Source organism: Callithrix jacchus, chromosome 8 (genome assembly GCF_049354715.1).
Source record: "Callithrix jacchus isolate 240 chromosome 8, calJac240_pri, whole genome shotgun sequence".
NCBI lineage: Eukaryota > Metazoa > Chordata > Mammalia > Primates > Cebidae > Callithrix > Callithrix jacchus.
This window is the reverse complement of record NC_133509.1, coordinates 113,868,632-113,892,325: the sequence shown is the minus strand read 5'-3', so window position 1 is coordinate 113,892,325 and position 23,694 is coordinate 113,868,632. Positions and strand designations below refer to the sequence as shown.

Below are 23,694 nucleotides of genomic sequence, written 5' to 3'. Positions count from 1 at the left end.
AACTTGAGGTATTTTCTTTAAAATATAAACTTCAAGGAGTACTTTTATAGAAACATTTAAGAGATTTTTTAAGTTCACAAAAATGTTTGTACTGAGCAGAATGCATTTATATGACATGCAAAATGGTACTGTGTCAGCTAAAAGTTTCTTCCTTTTTCTCATAAATGTGAAAATTTTGCATTCATTCTGTAAAGATTGTATATTAGCTGGAAATGACGGTTATACATAATAACCCTTCAGCTCCCAATGCTTAAAGTTTGCAAAACTCATTAAGAAGAATATTGAAGAATACCGGGTTACTGATCGCCTCTGGCAACCAGACAAGCAAACCAACACAATCTAGTAGGAATCTACACTGTGCCCATGTGGCAGATATCAGCCTTCGCATCTCATAAATGGGACACAGAGATGAGTAAAATCTTCCCAGGGGAAACTGTCTACAGCATAAGGAGTCACAAAATCTTAGGCTTAGGGTTTGAGAAAAACAGAGCACAAGTGTCCCAATCACATGTGACAGATTCTATTATTTGTCTTGATTTTGGGGGAGAGGGCAAATCCTTGTAAAGTGTTTTCCTTTATTTTCAGGTTCCTCCCTCTCCTCCCTCTTATTTTTCTCTCTTCCTTGCTTTCCCAAAGCAGAGAATTAGAGAAACTGATACAAAGGGATGTTTTTCTATGTGTCTCCAATTCTGCTTCATTCTATTCGCCTATGGGGATTGCATTTCCTAGAGAAAAAAGTCCCACTGCTTTTCTCTGGCTCACAGCTGAGAAATGATGCTTACAGGCAGAATGTGCTCTTCAGTCAAAGCCAGGGTTCTGGCCAGCCAGCCTGCTGTCTCTTTCCCAGAAAGCATGCTGGAACACAGAGCACGAGGCTATGATGAACCTATTCTAATTTTTAAAAATCATTTCCAAACAGTGCTCTTATGCTCCACAACTTTTTCAACCTGATGGCTGAGAATGCCTCTGCTAAACCAAGATGTCCCCTAAAATTCTATGGTAAATGAATAGGCCACACATTTAAGTTTCTTATATAATTATCAAGCATTCCATTTATTTCCAGTTGAGGTAATTTGCTTAAAAAATATATGGGCAAAGTAAACAGCTTGTTATTAAAAAAAAAAGTAGAGATGGAATATAGAGAGAAGAGGAAAATTCTGTGGGGAATATAGAGAAGAGGAAAATACTGTGGATCTATGGAATATAATCTACGGCATAATAACACACACACACACACACACACACACACACACACACGAGAAACCTAGCTGTACCCTGGAATGCACCATTTAAGAAACTTACGCAATTCTGCTTAATGTAAACAGTCTCTGTCCCCTTCCTTTTCTCATTCTTGTGCCTTGAAGATAAAATTCAAGAAGTCCAACATAATTCCTGTCATCCCTGTACCTGAGGAATTCACAGAGTTGTAGGTTCTCTGGAGAAATTTAACCACATTTGAGTCATCCTTCAAAGTCCTTGTTTAAAATATATTTCAAAAGGCTAGATATTAAAACACCCACTGAATTCTCTCGGTTAAAAGTCCCCAGTTCTGAACAAGGGGTACCAATTAGCTTGGAAGCTCTCTGGAAGTCTAATGTCTATGGACTTAATAAATATGTCAAGTTTTTCTTTTGCCATGCTGACTCCATTTAGAAACCCTGTGGTTATTTCAGCTATTATTACTAGATTTATCAAAAAGAAGGAAGAAAGGTCAGGTGCTCATTTTTAGTCCTTTTTCATATTAGGAAGGCATAGATCTTCTATGAGATGCCCTGGTCATACTGCTACATAAAAGAAAGGCAGAATATGTTCTCTAACATCGAAACTGACAAAACTATATGATGTGAGATAAATGCCATGCTGTTTCAGTGAGTTAATCATGTAGAAATCAATTTAAAAGATTGCTAAGCATAAGCTAATAAGCCATATGCCATCCATGTAAAGTCAAGGCAGCCCTTGTTGATGAAACAAAACTAAGCAGATGATTTATACATGTGAAATAATTCTGGATTTAATTATGTTTTCCTCTTTTCACCCCAACCTGCAACTAGTGAATAATTTATAGGTGTAAGAAAGGAAGCTCCCTGTGCATTACTTGGGATAAACATGAAATGCTTGAGAACTGGGTGCTGGCTAGGACAGCGTAGAGGTGGAGGAATCTGTGAAAATAGAAATAGGACTGCCATAAATGTTTGAGAAGTGCCATGGCCAGAATCCACCAAGATTGTCTCACTCCCAGTGCCACCCCATTCTGTGCCTCACTGGACATCTTATCCAACATTTCTCCAAAGTGGCCTTTCTCATAACTGTAGCTTGTCCTCTGAATCAGTTCTAGGGATAAACTTTCCAGATGTTTTTCGATGTCTCTCCCCTGAAGAACAGGATGTGGTCCAAACAGAACACCCCTCTCTGATTATTTTCACATCGGTCTTTTGTCAAAAAAAAACAAACAAACAAACAATACGTCCTATCATTACTGTGACGTCTTAACAGAAATATGAATTCTTGCATCCATTCAAATATTTGTGCCATTCAAGATGCTGCTCTATAAGAATCTTTCTTTCCAGTGACTGCCCATGACAATCTTGGATGGTCCATCATGATGCAAACAAACACTGCACTTTATTCAAGTGAATCCTGACGTCAGCAAAATTTCTGTAAAAAGTCAGACAGCAAATATTTTCAGCTTGATGGCCAGGTGGTCTCTGTCCCCACTATTCAATATTGCCATTGTAGCATGAAAGCCACCACAGAAAATACCTAAATGAATGAGTATGACTGTATTTAAATAAAATTTTATTTACAAGATCAGATGGTGGGCTGGATTTAGTACACAAATCATAGTTTGCCAAACTCTGCTCAAAGCCATAATGATTACCCACTGCTTACCCAATTGAATTCCTTGTCACCAATTCTGCCCAATTTACCTTTCCAACTATGTTCTACCACTTCTCATCATTTCTAGTCCCTCTAAACTATGCAGCGCTTACAAATAGTTCATATATTCTTCTATTTCTACGCCATTTGCTCTGCCCAGAATGTCCCTTTCCTCTTTCCAACTTACTGATAAACATTCAATTCTTCATACTTCGTTTAGGTGGCTTCCACAGATTTTAGCCAATGGAATTAGGCTCTCTCTTCCCTTTTCCACCAAGGCATTTTGGGCATCTATAAAAGCTACATTTACTCTCTGTCATATGAAATATATAATGTTGATCTCTTTCCTCCCTCAAATCTCAAGCAACCTCTGGAAGCTAGTAACCACATCCCCACTTGCCTTTGTTAATTTCACAGCATTCAACACAAAACCCTGGGCATCGCTGTTGAGCTGAATAAACTAGGAAACATGCAAGATAGTGGCTTTGCTTAAGTTATCAAAATTATAAAATACTGTAATAATAATCACCGTATTTTAACTGATTCTATTATTATTTTATTATTTTACAAAATGGAAGAGATAAGCTTCTTATGTTGAAATAAAAAAAATATGTTTTAGAATCTCTAGTGGATATCAAATGCCCTGTTGAGAGCTTATATAACTTCATATTAATTTAAAATGATTTTACTAGGCAATACTATGCAATCAATTCTATTTTTTTTTTTTTTTTTTTTTGAGACCGAGTTTCGCTCGTTACCCAGCTGGAGTGCAATGGCGCAATCTCGGCTCACCGCAACCTCCGCCTCCTGGGTTCAGGCAATTCTCCTGCCTCAGCCTCCTGAGTAGCTGGGATTACAGGCACGCACCACTATGCCCAGCTAATATTTTGTACTTTTAGTAGAGAGGGGGTTCCACCATGTTGACCAGGATGGTTTTGATCTCTTGACTTTGTGATCCACCCGCCTTCAATTCTATTTTAAAAGCCCCTTCAAAGAATAGGAGAGAAACCTATCACGAGCACAGCTAGTTTTTTGTGCTTCACTTCTCTGCACTTCACAACTACTACATTTTTAAAAAACAAATTGATGGTTTGTGGCAACCCTTGGTCGAGCAAGTCAATCCACACCATTCTCCCAACTGCACATGCCTCATTCATGTCTCTGTATCACATTTTGGTAATTCTCTCCACACCTAAAATCTCTTTCATTATTATTATATCTGAGATGGAGATCTGTGATGGGTGACCTTTGATGAATGATGTTTGATGTTATTATTGTAATTGTTTGGGGGGCACCACAAATCATATCCACATAAGATGGCAAACTTAATAACTGTTGTGTGCCTTTTGACTGCTGAAATTACTGGCCATTCTCACATTTTTCTTTCTCTCCTTGGGCCTCCCTGTTCCCTGAGACATGATAATACTGGAATTAGGCCAATTAACACTCTCACAAAGGCCTAAGTATTCATGTAAAAGGAAGAGTCTCATATCTCTAACTTTAAATCAAAAGCTAGAAATGATTAAGTTTAGTGAGGCATGTTGGAAACTGAGGTAGGCTAAGAGCTAGGTTTCTTGTGCCAAACGGTTAGCCTAGCTATGAATGCAAAGGAAAAGTTCTCGAAGGAAATTAAAAGTGCTACTCCAGTGAACACAGATGATAAGAAAGCGAAACAAGCTTATTGCTTATATGGAGAAAGTTTTAGTGGTCTGGATTGAAGATCAAACCAGCCACAACATTCCGTTAAGCCAAAGCCTAACCCAGAGCAAGGCCCCAACTACTTCCAATTCTATTAAGGCTAAGAGAGGTGAGGAAGCTGCAGAAGAAAAAAAAAAAAAAACGTTAAAGCTAGAAGAGATTGATCCATAAGGTTTAGGGAAAGAAAACATTTCTATAACATGAAAGTACAAGGTGAAGCATCAAGTTCTTATGTAAACACTGCAGCAAGTTATACGTTAGATGCAGCGCAGATAACTGATGAAGATGACTACACCAAATGAGATTTTTTTTTACTGTAGATGAAACAGCCTTATATAGGAAAAAGATACCACCTAGTACATTTATAGCTGCAGAGGAAACATCAATACCTGGCTTCAAAGAACAGGCTGACTCTCTTGTTGGGGCTAAGGCAGTTGGTGACTTTAAGTTGAAGCCAATGCTTATATACCATTCAAAAAACCCTAGGACCCCATAATTTAGCAAAATCTACTCTGCCTTGCTCCATAAATGGAACAACAAAGCCTGGATGATAGTACATTTGTTTACAAAATGGTTTACCGAATACTAAGTCTACTAGTGAGATCTACTGCTCAGGAAAAAAAAAAGATTTTTTCTTTCAAAATATTATTGTTCATCGCCTACCCACTTAGTCAACCCAGAACTTTGATGGTGAGTACAAGATTAATATTGTTTTCATGCCTGTTAACATCCATTTTCTAGCCCATGAATCAAGGAACAATTTCAACTTTCAAGTCTTGTTATTTAAGAAATACATCTTGTAAGGCTAGAGCTGACATGGTGATTCCTCTGATGGATACAGATATGGATAAATGGAAAACTTTTTGAAAATGATTTAACATTGTAAATGTCATAAATAACATTTGTGATTCATGAGAGGAGTTCAAATATCAACATTAACAGAAGTTTGGAAAAGTTGATTCCAGCCCTCATGGGTGGCTGAGGGGTTCAAGCATCAGTGGATAAAGTAGATGCAGATGTGGTGGAAGGAGTAAGAGAACTAGAACCAGAAGTGGAAACTGAGGCTGTGACTGAATTGCCTCCATCTCGTAATATGACTGGAATGGATGAGGAGTTGCTTCTATAGATGAGCAAAGAAAGTAGCTCCTTGAGATGGAATTTACTCCTGGTGAAGATGCTGTGAACATTGTTGAAATGACAACAAAGGATGTAGAATATTCCATAAACTCAGTCGACAAAGAATTTTGTCAACTCAGCTGCAAGAATTTGAGGAAATTCACTCTAATGTTGAAAGAAATTCTACTGTGGGTAAAATGCTATCAAACAGCATCATATGCTACAAAGATATCGTTCATAAAAAGAAGAGTTAATTGATATAGCAAACTTCATTGTTGTCTTATTTTAGGAAATTGCTACAGCCACCCTAACCTCCTTCAGCAACCACTACCCTGATCAGTAAACACCCTTCCATATCAAGGCAAGACCCTCCCCCAGTAAAAAGATTATGACCCACTGAATGTTCAGCTGATCATCATCAATTTTTAGCAATACCTTGTAACTAAGGTAAAAATCATCAATTTTTAGCAATACCTTATAACTAAGGTATGTACATTGCATTTTAGACATCATTCTATTGCATACTTTATAGAATAGAGTAAAAATAACTTTTATATGCCCTGGGAAACTGAACAATTTATAAGACTTGCTTTATTGTGGCATCTGTTTTATTCTGGTGGTCTGAAACTGGACCCACAACATCTCTGAGGTATGCTTCTATCTGGACACTTAATACTAGACTGAATAAAGGACTTTTAAACCTCTCAGCTAAGTAAATTCATACCCTCAAAAAGTCCAAAATTGAGAAAAATAAAAATAAATGTATAACAAAGATTTTGGAGAGTTAGATATGCGCAAGAAGGCTTAATGGTTTTACTGTTAATTCTGCAATTCCATTAGGAGGTGGGGAAGATAAATGAGATTGTTTCATTAGGGCCTAATGGAGCCTTTCAGCAGATAAGCTAAATGATAATCGGTACTTCTGGTCTTCGTGACTCAATCCCTCCCCAATTTGAACATTATGAATCACAGTGACTTTATCAATTGGCTTTCACCTTTTTCACCCAACAGGAGGTTCAGCATGGACTCTCCCACCACTGTTATGAAAGCTACAGAGAGAGATTAGTCAACAGAAGAACAAGCTGGCTGAACCAACGATTGACAAAGATCAGTGCAATAAAAGAGAAAACGGTGAATTTTTAAAGCAATAAAACAACTCATCCACCTGCTCTTGCAAAGCAGGGAATCAATTAAGCCAACAAAAGGAAGCACAGTGAAAATTCCAGAGAGAAAGCCCATGAATGAATGAGCTGGTGCAGTGTGTGGATGGACTGAAATATACAGGCTGACCCAGGGAAAGAGAAAGATGACGCAAGTGGATGGCAAAGAAAAGGAAGGTGGGTGGCCAAGCAGGTGCCCACAATGCTGGACAAATAGAAGCAATCAGGGGTAGGGAGAGAATTATTTCCCTTCCAGAGAACTCCCTTTTGATGCTGAACTAGTTGAGACGCTGGAATTAGTATCAGAAGAGGCCACCTGCACCACTTCAGAGCACAGTCATCCTTCTGATTGCCACATAACAAAGAATGCACTAGCAAGCAGCAACATTTTTTCTTTGTTTTTATGCAGCTCCTAAAGCCCAGCTGAATTCGAAGCAACCATGTGACTCCTTCTTAGCAAACACCACACACATGCGTATACTCACACACACACACACACGGAAGATGTGGGCATACCAAGTTGTTGAAATTAAGTTGCATGCTGTGTCAGAATAGTCAAGGAAGAGCTGAGATAACATGATTCCAGTCATAACCTGTAGATAATTCTTAACGTTGAGGTGTTTTTAATGAGGAAGAAAAAGACTGAGTTACAACTCTCAAGATCTGTTAATACGAACTCAGTACAAGTGTTGAATTACATTCACTGGGCATGAAAAGAAACGGAAGGTAGTTTTGATTATACTTTTACCCCACTCAGAAACCTTCAATGACTCCCAGTTTCTTTCAGAGCAATGTCTAAACTCACAAGCACGTTGTCAGGGATTTTCACTGCTTGACCTTAACCTGGGTTTTCAGCCATAGGCAGCCTGTATGTCAACTCAGACAAGCTAAGTTTGACTTCCTCTGTTCTCTTTGATTTTATTCCCCTTCGCTGTTTCTATCAACCAAAATCTACTTGTCCTCCAAGACCCTGCTCAAATACAATCTCTTTCTTCAAGCCTTCAGATGTGCCCATGCGAAAGTAATCTTTAGCATCCTTTAGCACGTTAAAGCTTTCCTGCACCCAATGGTTCCCGTAATTTAATGTGTACCAAAATCCTCTGGAGGACTTCTAAAACCGCAGACTGCTAGACCCCAGTCACAGTTTCTGATTTAGCTGTGTACGGTGGGGCGTAAGAATTTGCATTTCTAACAAGTCTCCAGTCATGCCAACACTGCTGAGCCAGAGACCACACTTTGAGAACTACCACCAGAACAAGAGTGAGCATGTCTTTCCCTTATAAAGCTCCTCGGAACTGAAAGGAATTCTGTCTTTGTATTTCCATAAATCTTCAGTCCAAATTTATATTCAGTAGATACTCAACAAATATTTGTCAAATTAAATGTGTGTGCGCCTGTTGCTTCATGTATGTTTGTGTATATACATTCATATTCATTCAACAAACATTTATTGCAGACACATACATTAGAAAAATGCACGTGTATGGTAAGAATATTTAAAGTTTAAGCAGGTTTCTTAATTATCTCACATTTGGCAAGCTAAAGGAAAATATGAATATGCTCTGATCCATTTTGCAAATGTGTTCTGCAGAAAAGCACTATTAAAATTCAGTAGGAAGCTTTATTTGAAGAGTGTCCATCTGTGTTCATTTGTGGGAAGTGTAATGAATCTCTCATTCTGCCTGAATTTTCAGTTAACCCATGTAATATATTGCCTCAGCTTCAAGAAAGAGAAGCATGGTAATTTGATTTCTCATGTCATGGATGTAGAGTGAGCTCGCTGACATCACTATAGATATTACCAACATTCTAGAAACTCACTAAGTCACCAGTATACCATCCATCCCTCCAGTAGCACGTAAAAACACAGATGCTATAGTCATCCCACCAGAGTTGAGATCCTGGCTCTGCTCACTTCTCGAGGATGACCTCAGACAAACTGCTTATCTTCTCTAAGTTTTAGTTGCTTCATTAGTAAAATAAGGACAATTCCTGCTTCCTGATTGTTATAATGACTGAAGGAGTAAATACATTGAGAAGGCTTATGTGGCTCAACCAAGAAGCCGCCACTGATGCTACTGTATTAATATTAGACAGACATGGCACCCACCCAGAAAGAACACACCACCCTGCCTTATCTGGGGTTTCAAAATCTTATTTCACCCAGTTACCATCGGAAGTCACCACCAACTAAGCCAGAAAAAACTAATAAATGTGAATGTTAATACTGTAAACTTTTACCGTACTTAAAAACTACCTATACTACTGACTACTGTTGGTACCTTACTTTGAGCATATTTTGAGAACAAAATGTTATGATGGCAGTAATTTGATTAAGGAGAGCAATGCTGCTTCAGTGGCTTCTATTACTGAATGATTGCTATCACCACTCAAATCCCATAGCCAGAAACTCATTTTGCCCCCAAACACCTTAACTCATGACACTAAAATTATGGATGCCTGAAGATAATTTTGGTTTTCCAACTTGTGAAACCAGATACAACTTCTTCCAAACTCTTTGATTTACTCTATTATCATTAGTGAGATCTAAAGGATTGGGCCTTCCCTTTTGTAAGGTTGTAATATTTTTAGTTATAATATTATATTATTACTTGTGTTTGTAACTGGAAAATATCAAGTTTATAAGAATTTACTACTGGATAAGATAAGAAGAGGCTATGGAAATGCACGCCTCCTTTCTGCTTGTAATTTTAGTGACATTGCAGCCCTGTGTGGGTAGGGAGATAAATTTCTTCTGCTTGAAGAACATTACTCCAAGAGAAATTGGCATTTGTTTCATTAAATGGCCACCTACATTTAAACCTTAACATGGAATGTGGGAGTAAACGTAAAATTATAGGTCATAATGTATGTTTAGATTATTTACAACTATATTATTATAAACATATCTGATACACACCAGGCAATAATATTTTCGTAATTCAGTGCCTCTGGACTGATTATACAGTGACAATCATACTTTCAATAAGAGGAGATTTTTTATAGTAAACTTCCAGAAATTTCTGATGCTCCTGTATAATTCATGTATTGTGTAGATTATCCTGTTCCTTGTTGTATTAGTTTCTTACAACTGCCATTTAAAAATGACCACAAACTTGTTGGTTTAAACAACAGATTTTTTTTTCTGCTCTCTTGGTTTTAAAGGCCAGAGTCAGAAATCCAAATACTGAAGGGTTTCACTGCTTCTGAAGGCTTCAGGGAACAAGCCAATCCTTACTTCTTCCAATTCCTGCTGCCTATGGGCATTCTTTGTGGACATATCCCTCCCTCCAGTCTCTGCCTCTGTCTTCAGGTGGCCTTCTCTTTTACATGTCTCTATGTCTTCTCCTCCTCTGTCTCTTGCAAAGACGGTTTTCACTGGATTAGGCCCACCTGGACAATCCAGGATTGTCTCATCACAAGATCATTAACTTAAACCTCTGCAAAGACCCTTGTTCCAAATAAGGTCACATCACGGGTTCTGGGAACACATCTTTTTAGGGGGTGCCCATCTACGCCCCACACTTTTAGTACACAAGTGTCATATGTGTGTTTTACCTCCCTGCTGCTGTGCTGTAGAATCCTTGAAGGCTAGAGTTTTGTCTTCTGTATTAATGATTCTACCAGGTACTCAGTGCTCAGTACTCAGAGTACCAGCTCTTACCAGGTACTCTTTAAATTTATGTTAAGTAAATGTCTATATGATTTAAAAACATTATTGTGGGCCGGGTGCAGTGGCTCAAGCCTGTAATCCCAGCACTTTGGGAGGCCGAGGCGGGTGGATCATGAAGTCAAGAGATCGAGACCATCCTGATCAACATGGTGAAACCCCGTCTCTACTAAAAAAATACAAAAAAATTAGCTGGGCATGGTGACGGGTGCCTGTAATCCCAGCTACTCAGGAGGCTGAGGCAGATGAATTGCCTGAACCCAGGAGGTGGAGGTTGCGGTGAGCTGAGATCACGCCATTGCACTCCAACCTGGGTAACAAGAGTGAAACTCCGTCTCAAAAAAAAAAAAATTATTGCAATTTCTACATTGTAAAAGCAAGACACTAGAAAATATTCAGAAAACTGAGAGGTAGCCATTCCCAAAATCATAAAAGGAGCTAGCCACAGATCATGTCAGAATCAGGGATGCAGTTGGTGAAGTAAAGCAATAAAGTGCAAAGAAAATAAGGTCATGATCCCAAACTCAAATGCGATGCTTCTCTGAAGGCAAAACTGCTCTCAGCAACTCAATAGACATTTACGGAAAGATGGAACCACTTAGGAAAATGTATCTAGACATTCCTCAGTGAAAAGATGGATAATAAAATGTTTAAAAATTTAATCTTATTTGTTCTTTCCTTTTGAACAAGATCTTACTCTGGTCATATTAAATATCATAAGAAATGGAATGATGATGTGAAAATCGGATTCTGAAAGTGACAGCAATTCAAGTAGTCCTGCATCTTATGTATGATTTAGAAAATGAAAGTCAATATTTTTATCATACTTTACAATTTCTAAGGTATTTTCTCAGATGAGATTCCATCTGACATAAGCAATAGCCTTAGGATATATTTCCCATCTTATAGACGGGAAAATAGATTGAGAAACTGACTTGCCCAAGGTCACATGAGTATAAACAAAATAGGCAGGTACTGACTTCAACGTTGTTCTTCTCATGCCAAATCTGGGTGTGTGTTTGTGTGTGTGTGCATGTGTGTTTGTATGTTTGTGTTTGAGTGATTACTCTCCCAACTAGACTGTAAGTCTCTAAAGGTATCTGTCATCTGCATCACTGAAGCTACCAGGTATTTTCTTATGCATGGCTATAAGGGTACATAACAAGCATCTTAAAAATCTAACTCATAAAAATTGAATTTTCTTCACAAAAAGGAAGAGACTGATAATAAATCTGAATAAACTTTGTGGATTTCAATAAAGATCAATATGAGGAAAAACTGACATCTGTGGGGGAGGAAGCAGGGAACAGAGGAAAAGTAACACACTGCTCAGCACTTCTCTATGCCTTCGAAGAAGAGGAAAACTTAGTTTCCCTGACAGTAGGAAATGTTTTGCTTTAAAAGATTGTAAATTGAAATTCTACTAACAAAGAATTCTATTCATCATTTGGTAACAAACTATAACAAATTGATTCTAGGAAACTACCCCTAAGAAACTACAAGTTTCTAAAGCACAGGTTTTATGTCTTAAATAAGCAGTGAATGGCGGCCCTTCACACGTCTTACTCCCCAAACTCATGCTGCATACTCAGAATTGAATAATTTGCTGTTAACTTACAAACAGAACAGATTCTCTTAATTGTTAGGATTCTCCAGGAAACCTCCTTCAGGGGACATGGGCTTCCTACATCTGTCATGTTGAAGATCATGATCCCATTGTTCACCAGTATTTCCTAAATAAATCAAAGCCTGAAGGCCTTCAATATAAAGCTGAATGAAGAACTGTAACTTGGCAGCTGGAAATTAGGCACAAATGTTCTCTCTGAAATGTCAGTGCATAGTTGGCTTTTAGAAGCATCTTTTTAAAGGACTATTGCTACTTGAGCTTGGTCTGCCACTCCTGAATGCCAAAATATCAGAGCCAGTTCATGCCCAGATGATTTAATGAGTAAAGAGGGCCCAGAGGCCATTTCCAGGAAGTCAGAGGCAAGAGGACAAGAATCCAATCTCAGGCACTCTGTATACACAGACACTTGAGCAGAAGAGCTCCAGCCCACCCCAGTGAGAAGCTGTTTTCAGTTTCCTTAAGGATACACAGACATAAAAACTACTGCTATTGCTACCCATGCCCCTTCCTCCTCCAATGAGCCTCAAACAGAAAGGAGCTGCAAATCCTCCCCTCCTTTTTGTTAGAGGACATTCTTTTCTTCTTTCCAGAATCTATAGAGAAGTTTCCAGTAAACCTTGGATTTAAAAAACGTTTACTTGTATTTTAGAAAATCTGATAAAACTTGGACCTAATCTTCATAATAATGCAATGTTCAAAACATAGGATGTCCCTGAAATATCTACAGCACATTCAGAAAAACCTTGGAGTTCTTGAACACTAGGGAAAAAAATCAGGCAGGCATCCATGCACTTACGTTTTAGTCAAGCCTCACCACGTATTTTGAAAAGAGTTGTAAGTTTGGTGCAAAAGTAACTGCTGTTTTTGTTATTGAAAGTAATGGCAAAATCTTACCACTAAAAGATCTGTGTACGTCCCTCTTTCCAGAAAAAAAAAGATAAAATAATCTTTCTCTCGCAATAGCCTAAACAAATAATCATCAGCCTAAGTAGTGATGACACAATTTTTGAGGTCAGTCAAATCTCTATTTGAATTCTAGCTCAGCCTTTTCCTAACATGTCTGATCTTATGCAAGTTACCAAATCTATCTGAACATAGTTTTCCAAATCTCTAAATACTTAACAGGGCTGATGTGATGAGCAAAACAACTATCTCTAACGTTACCGGTACAGTGTTGAGCACACAGTTGCTAGTGCTAAATAAATGATTGGTACCAACATCACCATTGCCATCAGAAAAAACATAGTTGGGATGCAAGTAGGATGGGAGCGTATTAATATACAAAGACTGAAGACCCTTAGAGGAAAAGTCCTTGAAACTCTATGACACAGAAAGCAAAGCTAGATGTCCTCTACCACTACAGTATCTAGTTTTCCATAACTTAAATCTTAGGTTACAGTATGATTCCCAGCAAAACTTGAGAGAATTTTCACCACAAAGTGGTCTCACCTGTGCAGAATCTCAGAGTCTGGGCCATGAGGGCAGCGTTCTGTCAAGGCTGGGCTATCACTAGCACAGGTTAAACCCCAAGACACAAAGAAGCAGGTTAATCTAAACCTGCTAAAGTGCTTGTCCCTGCCTGGTAGAGGAACTCACAATGATTCTTTAGTCTTTTCTAAGACTGTTAAATATTTTAATGAATTCAGTAATTTGGAAATGTTTACTAATACTTTATGTTAATTTTTTTCTTTCTTCTTGTTATAACTTTTCCCAAGTTTAAACATGTCTTTGATTCTTCAATCACTTACAGCATCTGCTGAAAACAAAGCCTCTGACGTGTTTGGGATCAAAAATAATGAAAGAGAGATACAAGGGAAGCAAGGAAAAAAGAAAAAAGGAAGGGAGGAAGAGAAGAAACCAGTGAATATGTGTTCATTTCATCATTCGTGATATTTCTTGAATATCTAATGTATACTACACTCTGCATCAAGCACTACACACAATAATGAATGAGACAAATGAACACATACAGTTCCGTGTTTGTTTGCTTCTTTATAGGAATTAGAAAAGGAGAGAAAAGTAGACATTATTACTATGGATCCGAGTAATAAGGCTATGACACAGATAATTCATTGTCCACCAAATATTCGTGCTCCTTTTCCATAGGACTGAGTTGCTGCAACAAAGCAATGCCAGCCAGAATACATTTCCAAGCTCCCCTTACAACTAGGTACCCTATGACTAACTTCTGACCAATGAAATGTGGCCAAAAGCAATGCTTGTCATTTCCAGAGATGTTAGCTAGCTGGATTTTGACACCTAGAACCACTTTGAAAGCCCTGTGTTGAAGATGAGGGAGCCTCTGCCACCCGGGGTCCTGAATGACTATAGGGCAAACCCTCACATCCCTTCCTCTGCTCCTCATTGCTTGGAATTTGTGTGAGTAATACTAATATTAAAACCAAACTCTTTTCTTGGGCTGGTTTTCTGAGGTTTAGGAGGATTGTTCATTAGCTAGTGTTTACTATAGCTAACATAAAAAGTAGAAATCTTATTATAAATTCATTTTTAAAATAGCCTAAGATTTATCTTATGTGAATTAATAATAAGACTGAACCAACTGTATAAGTTGTCAAGATTCTTTGCTTTTGGATTACAGTTTTACAAAGTCAGCATAGTAATGCTCATACATTCTCATCTAATCCTCTATTAAGCTGCTGATGACATCATAGAAATTTGGAAAGACAATTGGTAGACTGTTACTGCAACTAGATGTAGACTGGTCAAAGCAGGTGTTATTCACCTAAAAACATTGTTTTAATTGGAGAATAAAGTAATTATTATGTATTAAATGCATTTTGGTGGTTAACATCATTTCAAAACATCATTAATATAGTTTCATTCGCAGATTTTAATCTAAGACTTTTAAATCACCACTCCCTTATACGACATGAAACTCTCTCCCCTACCCTTTTTTGTAGGTCTGATTTTATTACTGATAATGTCTTCTAAAAATTATAACTACATTTAATAAACGCTCTCTATGAGTCAAAACATGGCTATATACTTTTTACATACGTAATTTATATTTACATTTTTTACATATAATAGACTTCACATTACGGCCCATGTAAACTCACTGCATTATATTTTATAATCCCTATTTTAGAAATATGATCACTGATGTTTATTCAAGTCAAATAATCTGATTAAGTTCACCTACTAATACATGTAGGAGCTTTAGTAATAGCAGACAACACATACTGAATGTTTGCTATGTGTCAGGTATGCTTTTATACATTATCACTTTGTTAACTTCCTCTTCCTAACTCTAAGTAATAGGTACTATTGTTGTCCTTTTAATAGAAATGAGAAAACTGAGACCCAGAGAGTGTCAGTGGATTCCCCAAGATTGCAGTTAGTGGCTGAGCTAGAATTAAGATATAGGCTGTTTGACTTCAGCCTTCCCTTCACCACTTCACTACCTTCGCTAACTACAATGGGGTATGTAAATTTTACCCTTGACTAACGAGAATGTATTAATATAAACTCAATTTTGGTTTAGAAGAATGCAAGGTGTGAGTCACGTCATGTTTTATCACTATTTATGTATCTTTTTTAAATCCTGAATTTAAAATTAATAAGAAAATTAAGTGCCACAGATTCAAGTTGAATAGTTAGATAGTCTTATCACATCTAGAAATCTAAACAAAATTATAGCAATCCCATCAGGATCAGAAAGGTGAACAGCTGTGGGAATGTCAATTAGTTTGTCCTTAGAAAGAAGTTGCAAGGGTTACAAAAAGCTGATGGGGGCAGGAGTGTAAACAAAGTTCACAGATCATATACCCAGAAGATATTTTGTTGGTGGTAATTCCTATCTACCTACACTGCTGTTTTCTTTAACCTATCTTCCATATGCCAGGAATAAAACTCAGTGTCATTTATTTTTTAAAAAATAAGCAAAAATACCTAAACAATAAATGCTTTCTCCTTATGAAAGGTGGTAAATTGGAGAAAGTAAGGGTAGGTCACTGGTGACCTATAACACAAAGATTTGTTCTAGGATTCAAACAAGGTTTTAAGAGCAATTAGAAACCATTAGGAGAAGAACATTCTTACAGTAACAATGCCATGATTAAATGGACTGAAGAAAAATAAATGCAGTTCTTATTTTAAGGGATACACTGGCATTATACAAAAAGTACAGAAAACAAGATTTAATCATGGAATTATTCATCTGAATCACTCGATGACACTTGACCATTACTAATTTATTCTCTTTACAAAAGAAATTTAAAGAACTAATCTAGCCAACTATAAAAGGGTATACTATATACTTACCATGAATTAAAATAAATCCTTTTCCCAGAAAACTGTATCATGCAACAAATTCATTACAGATGACTTCAGCCAAAACTGAATTGAGACTAATGTATCTGGAACCAACAAACCTGGGCTGAAGTAAGATCTCTGCATTTTCTGAGCATGTGATCTTAGGCAAGTCACTTAACCCCTTTAACTTGCAGTTAAAATAAATGCAAAGTGAGTGCAACCCTAAAAAATGCAGACACCACATTGCTCAGTCTCTGAGCTGAGCCTCATTCAAAAGTACAACCCAATACCAATGGAAGCATAAGAGGAATTTACATTCTTCACTCAAGTTCCTTGAAGGATTTTAGAAGTAATCCAACACACAGTCTAGATGAACACTATTTTTGCCTTCTGTTTTCCTACCTGCCTTTACTCCCTCTATATTCTTCAACGGCTATGGTGTCTTCACTTTTAAAATTGCTAAGAACCTCCTGTTTCACTTCCAACTGTGTGCTTTCGGTTCCTACCCTATTATTCATTTATTCTCTCACTCACTTATTCATTATCTTCATTAACTTAGTCTCTCTTCCAGCAAGAAATAATCACTCTCCTTTACAGAAGATGAAAAGAAGAGAATTTGGGCTGTTGAGCTGGAATAAAGAAGATGTCTGTATATGCATCTACACTAATATATTTTGTTACATCACATGAGAATAATAAGGCTTATGTATTAGTCCATTCTCGCATTGCTATGAAGAAATACTCAAGACTGGGTAATTTATAAGGGAAAGAGCTTTAATGAACTCACAGTTCAGCAGGTCTGGGGAGGCCCCAGGAAACTTAAAATCATGGCAGAAAAGAAAGTAAACATGTCCTTCATCACATGGTGGCAGCAAGGAGAAGTGCTGAGCAAAAGGGGTAAAAGCCCCTTATAAAATCATCAGATCTTGTGAGAACTCATTCCTTATCATGAGAATAGCATGAGGATAACCACATCCATGATTCAGACACCTCCCACTGGGTCCCTCCCATAACACATGGAGATTACAGGAACTACAACTCAAGATGAGATTTGGGTGTGGACATAGTCAAACCATATTATTCTGTCCCTGGACCCTCACAAATCTCACATCTTCACAATTTAAAACACAATCATGCCCTTCCAACAGTCCCCCAAAGTCTTGACTCATTCCAGAATTAACTCAAAAGTCCAAGTCCAAAGTCTCATCTCAGATAAGGCAAGTACCTTCCACCTATGAGCCTGTAAAATAAAAATCAAGCTAATTAGTTCCCAGATAAAATGGGGGTAAAGACATTGGGTAAATATGCCCATTCCAAATGGAAGAAATTGGCCAAAACAAAGAGGCTATAGGCCCCATGCAAGTAATCTAATAGGGCAGTCATTAACCTTGAAGTTCTAAAATGGTCTCAGACTACATGTCTCACATCCAGGGCATGCTAATGTAAGAGGTGAACTCCCATGGCTTTGGGAAGCACTACCCCTGTCACTTTGTAGAGTATAGCCCCCCTACTGGCTACTTTCATGGCTCCCAATGAGTATGTCCAGCTTTTCCAGCCATAGGGTTCAAGCTGTCAGTGGATATACCATTCTGGGGTCTGGAGGACAGTGGCCCACTTCTCATAGCTACACTAGACAATACCATAGTGGGGACTCTATGTGGTGGCCCCAACCTCACATTTCCCTTCTGCACTGCCCTAGGATAGGTTCTCCGTGAGGGCTCTGCCCCTGCAGCAGACTTCTACCTGGACATCCAGGTGTTTCCATACATACTCTAAAATCTAGGCAGAAGTTCCCCAAACTCAGTTCTTGTCTTCTGTGCACCCACAGGCCCAACACCAGGTGAAAGCTTCCAAGGCTTACATCCTTTAAAACAACATCCTGATCTGTACTTTGGCCCCTTTTAGACAGGGCTGGAGCAGCTGGGAACAAAAGTTGCACACAGCAGGGGGCCCTGGCTCCAACCCAGGAAAACATTCTTCTCTCCTAGACCTCTGGGTCTGTGATGGGAGGGACTGTCTTAGTCTCTGACATGTTTTGAAGACATTTTCTCCATTATCTTGGTGATTAACATTTGGCTTATTACTTATGCAAATTTCTGCAGCCAGCTTGAATTTCTCTTCAGAAAATGGGTTTTTCTTTTCTGTCACATTGGCAGGCTGTGAATTTTCCAAACTTTCATGCTCTGCTTCTCTTTTAAACATAATTTCCAATTCCAAATTATATCTTTGTGAATATATAAAACTGAATGCTTTTAACAGCACCTAAGTAATCTCTTGAACAATTTGCTGCTTAGAAATTTCTTCTGCCAGATACCCTACATCATCACTCTCAAGTTCAAAGTTCCACAGATCTTTAGGGCAGGAGCAAAATGCTACCAGTCTCTTTGCTAAAGCACAGCAAGAGTCACCTTTACTCCAGTATACATATTTCAAAACTCAATGTTGTACAATGTAAGTATATATAATTTTTGTGAATTAAAGATAAAATAAAATGTGATATCCTAGTGGCTTCTTCTGCTTTGCAACAACAAGGAATACATTAGTCTTGGTTTGTATAACAGAAAAACAATTTCTTTCACCTAAAATTACCTACACACAATGCAGGACCTGGGAAATTCATTTTGCCTCATATTGGCTGGCTCCCCATCAATGTAGAATTGCTTATGACTTTTCAATTATAACGTACGTTAAGAAATTTTATTAAATAATTTTGCCTTGTAATGTGGAAAGATTCTCTGAAGGTTACTTGTGCCCTCTGGACTTTTTAAATAGTGAAGAAAAGTAAGTTTAAGTAACATAGCTATGGTTTTCAAAACTCATTATTAAGGAAAGTAGATCAGTGTACTTTTGTATATTTATTTATAACTGAGTACGACATGCCCAATTACTTGTGATTATGAAAAATAATTCAAAGCAAATTTCACCCAGTAGCTATAGGCCTTTTTGTAACCAGAAAGATGATTTGCATGACCTACTCTCAGTAGCCAAATTTAATCGCGCTAATGAACAGTGACCAAATTATTGAAATTAATAATGGATAGAAAAAGCAGTTAAGAATTTTTTATGGACCTCTTTTAATAAAGAAAGTTCTAAATATTCAGCCTGCAAAAGCAAGTTTGGAATTATTTCCTTATTTCTTACTATTTACAAACTTAAAGCTCTGCGGGATGAAACTATGTATTTTCACTGCATTAACTTCCTTGAATCCAACATAGTACCTGGCACCTGGAAGGTGCTCAGTTTATGTTTATTTATTAAATAATGGGATGAATGAATAAAGGATGAGTTCATTTTTAATTAATTTCTAATCCTCAAGGATTTGATCATCTTGTTGAAGAGTTAAAAGTGTAATTGAGTCTCTATTTGCTTTTACTATTTCTACATAATTCATAGAACTTTGTATTACATATGGGTTCATAAAAGCTTGTTTATTCATTAATCAAATATTTGTTAAGCATTATTAGAGGCAAGATACTGTCTTATGCACTGTGTGGGACAATGAGGTCAATGAGATATAGACGCTTCCTTCTGAAAGTGCAGAGGCAGGAATGAAATAAATATAAATCACTGTTCTACAGGGTAGTATGTATTCTGGATTCCAAAGAAGATCAACTGAAATAGAGTGAGAGTGAAAAGGAGGAGAGTTGACATTTATTTGAAAGTTAGGGAACACAGGGAAAGCTTCAGAGAAGGGATGGTTTTTATACTGGGTCCCAAAAAAAGGCATGGAATGGGGGACCTTCAGAAGATATCAATAACCAATACTGATTCAACAACATGATGTTTACAAATAAGCACTTTTGCTATACACCTTCATCTGATCCTCATAGTATCCCAGTAGGATGAGTATAATTTCCTCAATTTTAGAAAATATTAACTGACTTATCAAAATTTAAGAGAATATAAATGTGCTCAGTCAAGAAGCAGTTGAATGAATAAACCTCACCTTTCTGGAAAGTCTAGACTATCTAGTACAAATTATACTTATGAACTTTGAATTCGAATCAAATATTCTGAACACCAAGTGAAGAAGAATCTTTCAACTATATTGCAGTGTCCTCTTGGGAAAGGATCTTGGGGTAGAAATATCCACAAATAATAGACTGGCAGAAAACAATGATTTGCTAGGCTCTAGTGCAGCAGCAATGGAAATAAGTATGGTTTTTCACAATATAGCTCACCTGGAGTGGCGGATAACAGTAGTAATAGTTAGCATTTATAGAGTGCGTTTTATGTGGAATGCACTACGTAAAACCTTACTTGCCTGCTCTTTTAACCCTCACAACAACCCTATGAGGTCAGTGCCATTAGAAACCTACCTGTACAAATGAGAAACACTACATTCAGAATTATAAATAAGTGAGGTGAAATCACACATTTGATAAGTGGCTACACCATTATTAACAACTCTTTGGTTGGTCATGTAACCAAATCTTTAATTAGGAAGACAAACAATTCACAGCCACTTCGTAATAAATTCCACCAGTGAAGAAATGTTACCTGGTATGTGAGTCATTAGCGGTATTGCTGGATCTAAATATTCATCTACTTATATCCACGTTCATTAAGTGTGCTCTGCCACATATAATTACAATGCACTAAGTACACTATGAATCTAATTAGAGGTTTTAGTCACCAATGCAAGCAATAAATAAATCTGATATTCATTTGCTGCAGAAGGAAATCTGCTTTTCCCCTTTTATGCAGTTACAGGTCCTTAGGGCTGGTTTTCCTCCGTTACATAGAGTCTGACATTAAGACTTTCAAGTTAAGTCCATAGCACAGAGTTTCCACTTTTCTCCCTTCCCTGCCTTTGAAAACATCACTCCTTAATAAAATCAAATACTCCAATTGCTTTGGCTTTGTTTTGTTTTAAAAGATGCTTTACTTTTGTCATTCTGCATTTGAAACTTTAACAAAACCAGGCTTTGCTGATTTCATATGATTCAGATCAGAATCAGCCCTACAGAAATAATTTATTCTTCTCTTAAGTGGAATACAAATAAGCTTAGAAAGAAAAAAATGCTGGACTGATAGACATAAAAAATGAGCCCCAGTTTTGCCACTAACTAGTTGTGAGGCCCCAGAGGAGTTACTTGTCCTCTGCCTTAGTTTCATCATCCTCAAACAAAAACAAGGGGTTCTCAATTGTTCTTTAGAAGTGTGAAATCCTATTGTTCTCATGCATACAACGTTTTGTGCATCTATTCCTTTGCTCATTCACTCATTCTTTCTACAAATATTTACTGAACACTCACAACGAATGCTACAACAGCGTGAAAAGCTGATAAATTCCTAAAGGACATTCTCTGTTCGCAAATATAACTGGGTTGAAAAAGCATTTTCAGAAAAAAAAAAAAACACTGTGCATTTAAAATAAAACACATTTTAAAATCACTTATTTAGCTTTTTTAATTGGGTAAATGTTTAAAATGAGCTGAGAAATGGTATTCAAATGGAGAGGTGGTATCTTTAAAACAAAATCCTTTAGTATAAATTCCCAAAAGAGAGCACCAAATATTCCATAATTTCTCATCTAACAGCCTATGGCAAAAAGTGAATAAGTGACTTCTACAGTGTATTTTTATTAATAGCACTGTATGCTTTAAGTTTAAACACTACAGAATATTTTTAAAGTTGATGGAGCCTACATCCCAAAGGCCACTTTATCCTATATTCAAGAAACCATCATGCTGTTATTTTTGTCTTTATAGCAAGCTGCTACTTTAGCAATTAGCAGTACGTAAAAATGTGGGCAATGGGCTTCCTCCAGACTAATTAGCAAGTTTGCTGCGTTCCTGTCCCAGCTGGTCACACTATGTCTTTTCACTTTGTTCTGACCTAGTTGTTTTGCCAGTTCTAGAACCGTTTAAAGTTTGTCAGGAATAACAGATATCTCAAATGGCTTCTGAATTTAACTGTTCATCAAAACGTTATGCAAGCTGGTTTAACATTCTCAACTCTTCCATCCTGCTCTTCTAGCAGAAGCCCAGGAAACTCCCCACCCTCTTCAAAGTTCCTCCAACTATATTCATTTAACTTGGGAATTTCTTCTACAACCAATTCTCCACACCCTCGTACTTATGTCTGTCCTCTCCTATGTCTGTCTCACAGTTTAACTGATGAATTACTACTCTTGGCCTTGACACTCTGGTGGGACATACTAGCAGGCATCTATTTTCCCACAAGGGGACCCTTCCAGCATTATTTGCTTACATGGTGCCACCTGCAAATGCCTTATGTCATCTGTTCTGCATCAAACACAGGTTCCTGATTCAGGACCCAAGGCTCGACCCAAAATCGGTGTCAGAGCATGACACCTGCCAGCAAATGGAGAGCTAGAGATTTAGGCGTGGAGGTAAGCAGTGGCACAGAGAGAATGGGACAGATGGAAAATGGGGATGTTGTCTTGGGAGAAGGAAGGCACTCTGCCAATTGAACTGATGAGTCTCAAGACTATGCATGATTTGAGGAGAAAGCAAAGAAGAAGAAAACAGGATCCAATATGGTAGATACGTAGTGATGGTTGGTAGGAGCTGCAGGAAGTGGTGGGTAGCGAATGGAAGATATTTGGTCCCCAAGAAGCATCATGATGAAAAAGGCTGAAAGTTTTCCCTGCTATTTCCCAAACCTGACTGATTAGCACCTCAGAAGCCCTTAAAACAGGTTTACAACCCTGTTCCGCATCTGTTAAATTAGTTAAGACCATGTAATAGAAAGAAGCACCTACATTTAAACAAATAATCTCCTTCAAGGGATTTATGATAAGCTATGTTTGAAAATCACTTCACGCTGGGTGTGGTGGCTCACGCCTGTAATTCCAGAACCTTGGGAGGCCAAGACAAGTAGATCACTTGAGGTCAAGAGTTCGAGCCCAGCCTGGCCAACATGGTAAAACTCCATCTCTACTAAAAATACAAAAGTTATCTGGGTATGGTGGCACATTCCTGTAGTCCCAGCTACTCAGGAGGCTGAGGCAGGAGAACCACTTGAACCTGGGAGGCAGAGGTTGGAGTGAGCCAAGATCATGCCACCGCATTTCAGCCTGGGTGACGAAGTAAGACTTTGTCTCAAAAAAAAAAAAAAGAAAAGAAAATCACTTCACATGCCATCTAAGACCTTGACTACAGATAAAATTCCTATGCATTAACCCTAGGTGGGATAAAAGAAGATTCATTTTTTTTCTAATAAAATCCTTTCCTTTGTACCAATTATAAAACTCCCCTGGGGACTTCATTACAGTGTAGATTCTGTTCCAGGAGGTCACAGAT

The 23,694-nt window shown here is 37.7% G+C and overlaps 1 protein-coding gene across 45 annotated transcripts in view; it reads right to left on the bottom strand.

The window, feature by feature from the left end:
* NRXN3 (neurexin 3) overlaps positions 1–23,694 on the bottom strand; it is a 1,708,033-nt gene that overhangs the window by 960,459 nt on the left and 723,880 nt on the right. The window lies entirely within an intron of this gene.